Genomic DNA, 8,430 nt, shown 5'->3' on the forward strand with positions numbered 1-8,430 from the left:
ATCTCCCAGCATCGTTTGCCATTCATAATGTATTCCATAGGTCTTTGTTGCGGAGGTATGTGGTACCTGTGGTTCCTTCTGTTGAGCCTCCTGCTCCGGTGCTGGTCGAGGGCGAATTGGAGTACGTGGTGAAGATTTTGGATTCTCGTATCTCTAGACGGAGGCTTCAGTATTTGGTTAAGTGGAAGGGCTATGGTCAGGAAGATAATTCCTGGGTTGTCGCCTCTGATGTTCATGCGGCCGATTTGGTTCGTGCCTTCCACGCGGCTCATCCTGATCGCCCTGGGGGTCTTGATGAGGGTTTGGTGACCCCTCCTCAAGGGGGGGGTACTGTTGTGAACTCTATTTTTGGGCTCCCTCTAGTGGTCACAAGCGGTACTGTGTAGTGTTGTCTTTCTGCAGGTTGGCAGCATCAGCTGGTTCGTTATCCTAGGCTGGTTTCCTATTTAGCTCACCTGGATACTCAGTTCCTTGCCTGCTATCAATGTATTCAGTGCTCTTCAGATTCCTTGTGACTACCTTGCTCCCAGTCTCTCCAAGACAAGCTAAGTTTTTGTTTGTTCATTTTTTGATTATCAGCATTCATCATGTTTCTTGTCCAGCTTGCTAAAATGTGATTTCCTTGATTGCTGGTTGCTCTAGGGGACTGAGTTTCTCCCCCCACACCGTTAGTTGGTGCGGGGATTCTGGAAATCTCAGTGTGGATATTTTGTAAGGGTTTTTTACTGACCGCACAGACCCCTTTTCTATTTTCTGCTATCTAGTATTAGTGGGCCTCATTTGCTGAATCTGCTTTCACCCCTGTGTATGTGCCTTCCTCTTACCTCACCGTTATTATTTGTTGGGGGCTTCTATATCTTTGGGGATTATTTCTCTGGAGGCAAGTGAGGTCTTTCTCTCTAGGGGTAGTTAGTTCCTCAGGCTGGCTCGAGACGTCTAAGATTTTAGGTACGTTCACCGGCTACTTCTAGTGTGTTTGGATAGGTTCAGATTTGCGGTCAGTCCAGTTTGCCACCTCCCTAGAGCTTGTCCTATGTTTGTTACTTAGCTGGAGTAATTTGTGATCTTCAACAACTAAGGATCATAACATACCTCCCTGCAGAGCGCAGACACCGGTAGCCGGAAGACTGAGGTTGTGAGGGAGTCTGAAATTCACAGCAGAAACCGGCAGGACAGCTGGACTACACGTCACCTGTCCGCCTTAACACCTGAAGACACAGTGGCGCATAGAGCCCGGGTCGTGAGAGAGACCCTGTAAAAAGGCTCGAGCCATCTGTCATACGGGTTTGTGTCCCACCTTTAAGGAGGACTGAGAGAACAGTGAGGACCTTGACAGAAGCCACAGGCAGCAAGGGACTACACGGCAGCGCTAGTAGGAAGGCTTTTAACTCCACCTGGTAAAGGGGACTCTGAACTCACTTCCAAGCCATCCGGACCCTGCCTGTACCTGTGATCTGTTGCCCTGGACTGTGGCTGCCTGAAGTCTTCAGTAAACCAGGTAAAGAGACTGCAAACCTGTGTCCTCTGTTTCTACCGCACCATTCACCATCTTCATCTATACACCGGGTGCCCTGGGGACCCAACTTCACCTGTGGGAAGTTATACCATCTTAGCTGCCATAACATCACCCCAGAGGACCCCTTTAAGCAGCGTCAGTCCCCACTGACCGAATACCACAGGTAGCGTCACGAACAAACTTTATTCACAAAACCCCTTTGAAGCCCATCCCTTTTACATGGGCGCCCAGGGCCAGTGACCGGGTCGCCGCCGCTGTGACACATCCCTTTAAGTACCAGACCTGGTACCGAGTACCCCACGACCCTGGCGGGCATTCCATAATCCTAGGGGAAGGGGATAGCTAGGGACCCCTAGTCTGAGGGTCAGTATAGGTGCACATCTGCTATCCCACAGTCACCAGTGACAGTAGATGTGCAGGGAAAGGCAGTAAAGTGTCTGCAAGTCCTAATCAGCATTGTGACCCCTTATTTCTCAGAATTATGGATAATAAGTATGCATAAGTATTAGGCATGCCAGCATCTGCCTATTTTTAGAGAATTTATAATCTAACTACAATGAAATGCAAGCTAAATACCTTGGTGTTATACTATATTTATTATACCAATAAGAGACTGTACTTCCCTATGCACATGTCAAAATTTTTCAATTCACAATGACTGGTTGATGGCTTATATTTGCTATTTTCAGGTGCACATGTCGTTCAAGCCTTTTGTTGGAAATATTCAATGTGCTCCTGAGACATACCTTTGATGGAGGATTCCAATCAAAACCACTGTATGAACAAACGGTAGCATACGTTGCTTATAAGGTATACAACTTTTTGCTTTGGTTGTCCCTGTAGGAAAACTGAGTCTTCTTTACTTTCCTATAAAGCCTTTATAGGGATTGTATGCCGACATATACAACCCTGACAGAGGCCAATTAGGAACACTTTTTTACCTTTTGTTGAGTGACAAAAAATCCCATTGATAGGTTATAATTGCCTATAATTTTGTTGAGTCAAATTATTTCATTTACAGTTTTTTACATATAGTAACAAATTCTTAAATGAACTGACTTTAGTAATTAAGAAATGTTTTATACGGTATGAAAAGAAGAGGTGATAAGGGATGTAACCCATGACTGATCCAAGAGGGAATTTAATATTTTTTTCCTTTTGGATCACAATTTTATCGATTCCTATAGACTACGCTTCGTTTCGAATATTAGAAACTTCCACAGTATGTGCTTTGTTGTTGTTATATCATTATAAATTGGCCCAACATGGACTATAAAATATTGAGCAACAGACATATTCTTTATTTTCTAACAAAAAAAAGAAAATGCGTGAACCATAGTATCCACAAGTGCCAACTGCATGAAAAAGTAAACACTCTCTCCCACTGCAGAGCAAACAGGCCTTATGAGCTCTCTGGTTTCAAGATCCAAGTTCTTTAGATAAAAGTCTTGGAAACTCATTCTCCAGATTCCATTCACAGCGTGCTGGAGCTCAGCTCTCCAACAATGACTTTATACTGGAATACATACACACATGAACAGAACTTATCTGATATTCACACTCCAGCATTAATTAATGAACAGTAGTCCTTATGTTGCAAAACTGCTATGAGTTTTGGGCAATTAAATCTCAGCATTTTGTTCTCTAATACTTTCAAACTTTTGTGTTCTTGTTGTCAGATCATCCATCGGGAATTTCTGGACTTTAGTCAGCCAAAGGGACTGGGTCCTCCCTCCCCCCCACCGCCGCTTGCCATAGGCAGGGATGGGGACAACAGAAAGAGGCTATGTGTTTGTACCAGTCTGAAAAAGATGGACACTTTAAAATTAAATAATATTAAAAAAAATTTCAGTTAGAGGTTCTTCTGAATACTGTTTTTATGAAGATTGAGATGGAACTTCCAAATGCACTGCAGAAACTAAATGTGAACAATGGCTTACAAATTAGTCTCATGCTGCACACGTCTCACATTTCGGACACGTGCAACATATACCGCTCAGGCTATGTTCACATGTTCATGTGGGAGATCTGCTTATCAGTTCTGCTTTTAGGAATACAAACAAAATACATGCAAATGGAAACAGAGGGAGTCGATTAATTATTATAGGGGCCGTCTGGAATCCTTTATGTGTCAGTTTTCTGAGCAGAAGAAAAAGCGCAGCATGTAGAACTTTTTTTTTTCCATTGCAAAAACTGACACATAATGAAACCAAATATTATCAATGGGGTCCCATTACTTCCGCTTGCATCAATTAACAAATGGATCAAGGGCAGAGCTTAATGTAATATATGGCACATTACTCATATCAGTCACAGCAGAATAATGTTACCTCTGACAGCAACACAGTCAGTTTGAGGCAGTGCTATGTACCGTTATCCTCCTCTACAGCAAAAGTACCTAATCTTTTACATAGCAGACTTTCAATTCTGTAAATTGTTCCTCTATCACTATATCCTCTTAGTCCCCTAAACTCAGGGGTTAAGGAACACATTTCAAAAGAACAAGTTCTTCGAGTTGATTGGGCGAAATGGTCAGTCAGACTTTGTATTCAAATGACATAGGGCAGGAGGAGGAGAAAGACACGATTTAAAAGCCCAGCTCTGTTGCTGACTTTGCCAGCCATGTTGGTATGGGAGCACAGAACATTTTCCACACTGACCAACTGTGCCGAGTCCTCGATACTGCTGATGATTGGGAATCAAATTGGGGTGCCGAGGATAATGACGCCCAAGGGGGGGACCGTGAAGATAGCATTAAAGAGTAAAATTAATGCCCATGCCAAAAGATCTTCTGGGTGAAGATATGCTTCTTCTGAGGTAAACTCAGGAGCTGGTGATATTGCGACTGATGTTGGTGTTGGAAGCTCAGCAGTGCCTGAAAGCTCTGGTGATGGCTGTGACGGTGGCGATTCCTACGTACAGGGTTCTCGAATGTGGAAATTATTTTTTACGTTGAGTATTAATCTTTTACAGTATGCGCAGGCTTTGCTGTTAGAAAATGAGTTGTGCACATATTGGAACACATTCTCTAGGAACCACATCACTCCATTAGAACATGAAATGGCATCCCTTGCTCGAAAGGAGAAATAAAACTGACCTTCAAGAGGAGCAAGACTCAAGCTGTCCTCCTTCATCTCCTCGTCATTTTTCTTGCAGCCATTCCACATCCACAGTTAGTACCACTGCATGGTCATTGTTATCAACCCCATCATCACCCTCATCTACTGCTTTAGGAACTCTTTCTGCTCTTTCTCCATTGTGTCGTTAGTTAGCCTTTTCTGCGCCTAAGAAAACTGCATTCAGTTATCTGTGTGGAAACTGAACTGAAAACATGCCCACGCTCACCACAATCAATGCCAAACCACCTGGTTTGTACTGTCAGTCTCACTGCAAGTTAGCTAATCTCCATTATTTGGTGAGTAAAGCGATATCTGTTTTATGATTTCACACAGCAGAGCCCATGATCCACTTCTTGAAATTGACATCGTGCTGGAATTTGCACGCCATCGTCAGCAGCATCAATTATAGCCAGGGAGTTGGGACCTTACATATTATGCTCCATTGAGTTAATGGTTTTCAATGCGGTGATGAAAGTGGGACTGATGTTAACTATTGGTGATAACTCCGCCCCAGGTGATGCTTATGCATTTCCACCACATCCTCTTCAATGGACATCTTCCTATCCCCACAAGGATTGGCGCAGATCATTATATCAAATGTCACTCAGGATCCCTCCTAGTCAACTACAACTGGGAAAACTAGTAAGCACAAGTGCCAGAAACATTGTGGCTGCCATGAAATTAGGCCAAGAAACCTATGTAAGGTGACATGTAAGGTGCCTGAGTGAGCTAGCCATGGACGAGCTGTTGCCTTTGCACGCTCTGGCACCCTACAGGAAAATTATGTCCTATTCCCAGTAAGCTGTTATGTGTGGGGTGCATCACACTCACTTGTGGGCTATAGGCCTCCACTGACTCCAGGCATCAATCTTCAACAAACACCACACACAATCCAGGGGAAACCAAGAGCTTTTCAGCAGTCAAACTTTTACTGAACAGTTCAGTCATTGCAGTGGAGCATGTGGGATAGGCCACAACAGGTTGCGGCCTTTCCCTCAGGTACCGGACATATCTTCATCCTTAACACTCATTCCCGATAGAGCATCCCTTTCCCTGTTGTCTCCATTACCTCTAGGGATCCCTCTCCATCATTGGAAGTGCATCCATATTCCATCATCTTCCACCTTTGAGGATCCTTGTCCATCTTCCCATGCAATCCTTCAAGTGCAATTTGTCCGTTGGCACCAGCATCAATCTCGAGGTTCTGGACCCAACAAATGGATCCGCATGGATGAGTTATGTGGCAATCCCATGGCAGTTCCATGTTGGTCCTAGCAATCAACTGCATTTGAACTCCAAGAAGAACTTGCTTAAACCTTCCACAACTCCTAACCACCCATAACCAGGAAGCACCTCTCCTTTTATTAACACTATTCCCCTCCCATCTGTGGACATGTACCTGACAATAACTATTCCTTATATATTTCTTTTCTCTTACCATATATTACTAATAATCCTTTCTTTCTTTTATCTATAAACACTTATCTTTATACACTATGGGGTTTCAGCATTTGCCCCGCTGTTCTTCACATTACCATAACATATTACATAGGGATTATACACATATACATTAAATATATAAAATGTATAACACTGTTCACATTACACATAAGCATGTGGCGGTTGTCTTCAGGGTAAGGACAGGGTAAGACAGTCAACTTCCTCACACACTCTCAATTTGATTTTGCAACATTTAAAAACAATAGTCCACTGGAATATGGTTGTGCTCATTGCCAGAAGAGTGTGTGGGCAAGTCAACTGTTGTTGTGTGGCAAAAACTGTCCAACAAGATTTTCAGAAACAGGGTAGTTTTTACTGAGTCATGAGTTGATTTGTGAAATTGTAATTTGAGCGACATCAGGTGATGAGTTGACAGATAATATAAAGCATAGAAACTGGAGCTTGCATTACTTGAAATCTGTAGTAGATGATAAGGGCTGTGTGTCACTCATTGAAGCCTTTGAAAGAGGGTAGAAAATTGTTAAACAGCCATGATTTAAATTTACAGATTGTCTCTTCAGAGAAGAAGTGGACTTGAACTCTAGTGCCACCTAAAAGAAGTAGTAATCCTAAAAGTCAATGTCGATCCTTTAACGAGCTTTGTCACATGACTTAGGGTAAAAGCCAAAGTCGTTATCCTAAGTCATGTGATAAGGCTCATTAAAAGGTCGACATTGACTTACGGTACTCTCTGAAGAGACAGTTTGAATATTTCCCATAGGAGCATTGCAGCTTAAAAGTCTCCTCATCTCGGCATGCTTAACATGTCACTCTCCACAAGGAGAAACATTACCCCTTGGATTCAAATTTTCAGGACAGCTCAGTGTACTCCTCACTTTTACTGAAATGATTTTTTGGGGAGGCTGCATCTGGGGTTAATTACCCAGGAAGGACCTTGCACAGATCTGGAAGCAAAATGCAACCTTTTTTTTTTTTTTAAATCAAAATTGGCAATTTTTGGTGACTCACATTTTCAGAATGTCTGTTTCCACCTGATTTTTAGGTGAATTGTTATTGGATGGGAAATCAACTGGGATGACCTTTCCAACGTAGGACCCTGGTCAGGATTGGGCCCCTGGGCAACAAGTGAAAACATTTTTATTAATAAATTGTTAGGCTTGTATATCTCCCAAATTTATTCAGGTCTCTGCTTCCTTCTCCATCATATTAGATAGAATGTATTTTTCTTTAGGAGGGGAATCTACTAGGATGACTTTCCCAGATAGTATCCTGCACAACATTGGCCCCTGGGCAGGGCAGAGCACAAAGAGAACAATTCTTGTAATTTAGGAAACAAAAAATCTTGGTATTCCATTAATGCAATTTTCTTTAACAACATTCTCTATTTTTGTATAATGTTTTTTGTGGGTATGGTGAAGTTACCCAGTAAAACGTAGCTTAGGATTAGGCCCCTTCCTAGGTCTGGGAACATAAAAGGCTCTGGCAGTTTTTGTTTAATTTTACTTCCTGTATTCACTATGAAACAAGTATCAGATAACATAGGAGGCAGATAAATGGTGCTCAATGCTATTGGATATATCTGCAAGATATAGTAATATTAACCCCTTTATTCCCCAAGCCTGTTTGCACCTTCATGACCAGGCCAAATTTCACAATTCTGACCAGTGTCAATTCATAAGATAATAACTCTGGAATGCTTCAATGGATTCCACTGATTCTGAGTTTATCTTTTCGTGACATATTGCACTTTCATGATGTTGTTAAAAAAAGTTTGAAATGACCTACATTTATTTGTGAAACAAGGAAATTTTGTGAAAATGTAGAAAATGTTGCCATTTTCAAACTTTTAATTTTTATTTCCTTAAATTAGAGAGTTATGTCACACAAAATAGTTAATAAAAACATTTCCCACATGTCTAGTCTACATCAGCACAATTTTTGAAACATGATTTTTTTGTTAGGAAGTTATAAGGGTTAAAATTTGACCAGCGATTTCTCATTTTTCCAACAATGTTTACGAAACCATTTTTTAGGGACCACCTCACATTTAAAGTGTTTTTGAGGGGTCTATATGATAGAAAATACCCAAAAGTGACACCATTCTAAAAACTGCACCGCTCAAGGTGCTCAAAACCACATTCAAGAAATGTATTATCCCTTCAGGTGCTCATATGAATTAATGGAATGTGGAAGAAAAAAATAAACATTTAACTTTTTTTTCACAAAAAAATTAGTTTACAACTAAATTTATTTTCACTATGGAAACAGGAGAAAATTAAGTGCAAAATTTGTTGTGCAATTTCTTCTAAGAATGCCGATACTCCATATGAGGGG

The 8,430-nt window shown here is 41.6% G+C and overlaps 1 long non-coding RNA gene across 1 annotated transcript in view; it reads left to right on the forward strand.

Annotated features, from left to right (window-relative positions):
* LOC143818492 (uncharacterized) overlaps positions 1–2,315 on the forward strand; it is a 175,865-nt gene extending 173,550 nt beyond the window's left edge. Inside the window, exon 3 of the long non-coding RNA XR_013224572.1 lies at positions 2,206–2,315. This is a non-coding gene — a long non-coding RNA (uncharacterized LOC143818492). The remainder of the gene's footprint in view (positions 1–2,205) is intronic.
* The last annotated feature ends 6,115 nt before the right edge of the window (positions 2,316–8,430 follow it).

The sequence above is a fragment of the Ranitomeya variabilis genome, chromosome 3 (assembly GCF_051348905.1).
Source record: "Ranitomeya variabilis isolate aRanVar5 chromosome 3, aRanVar5.hap1, whole genome shotgun sequence".
Lineage (NCBI taxonomy): Eukaryota > Metazoa > Chordata > Amphibia > Anura > Dendrobatidae > Ranitomeya > Ranitomeya variabilis.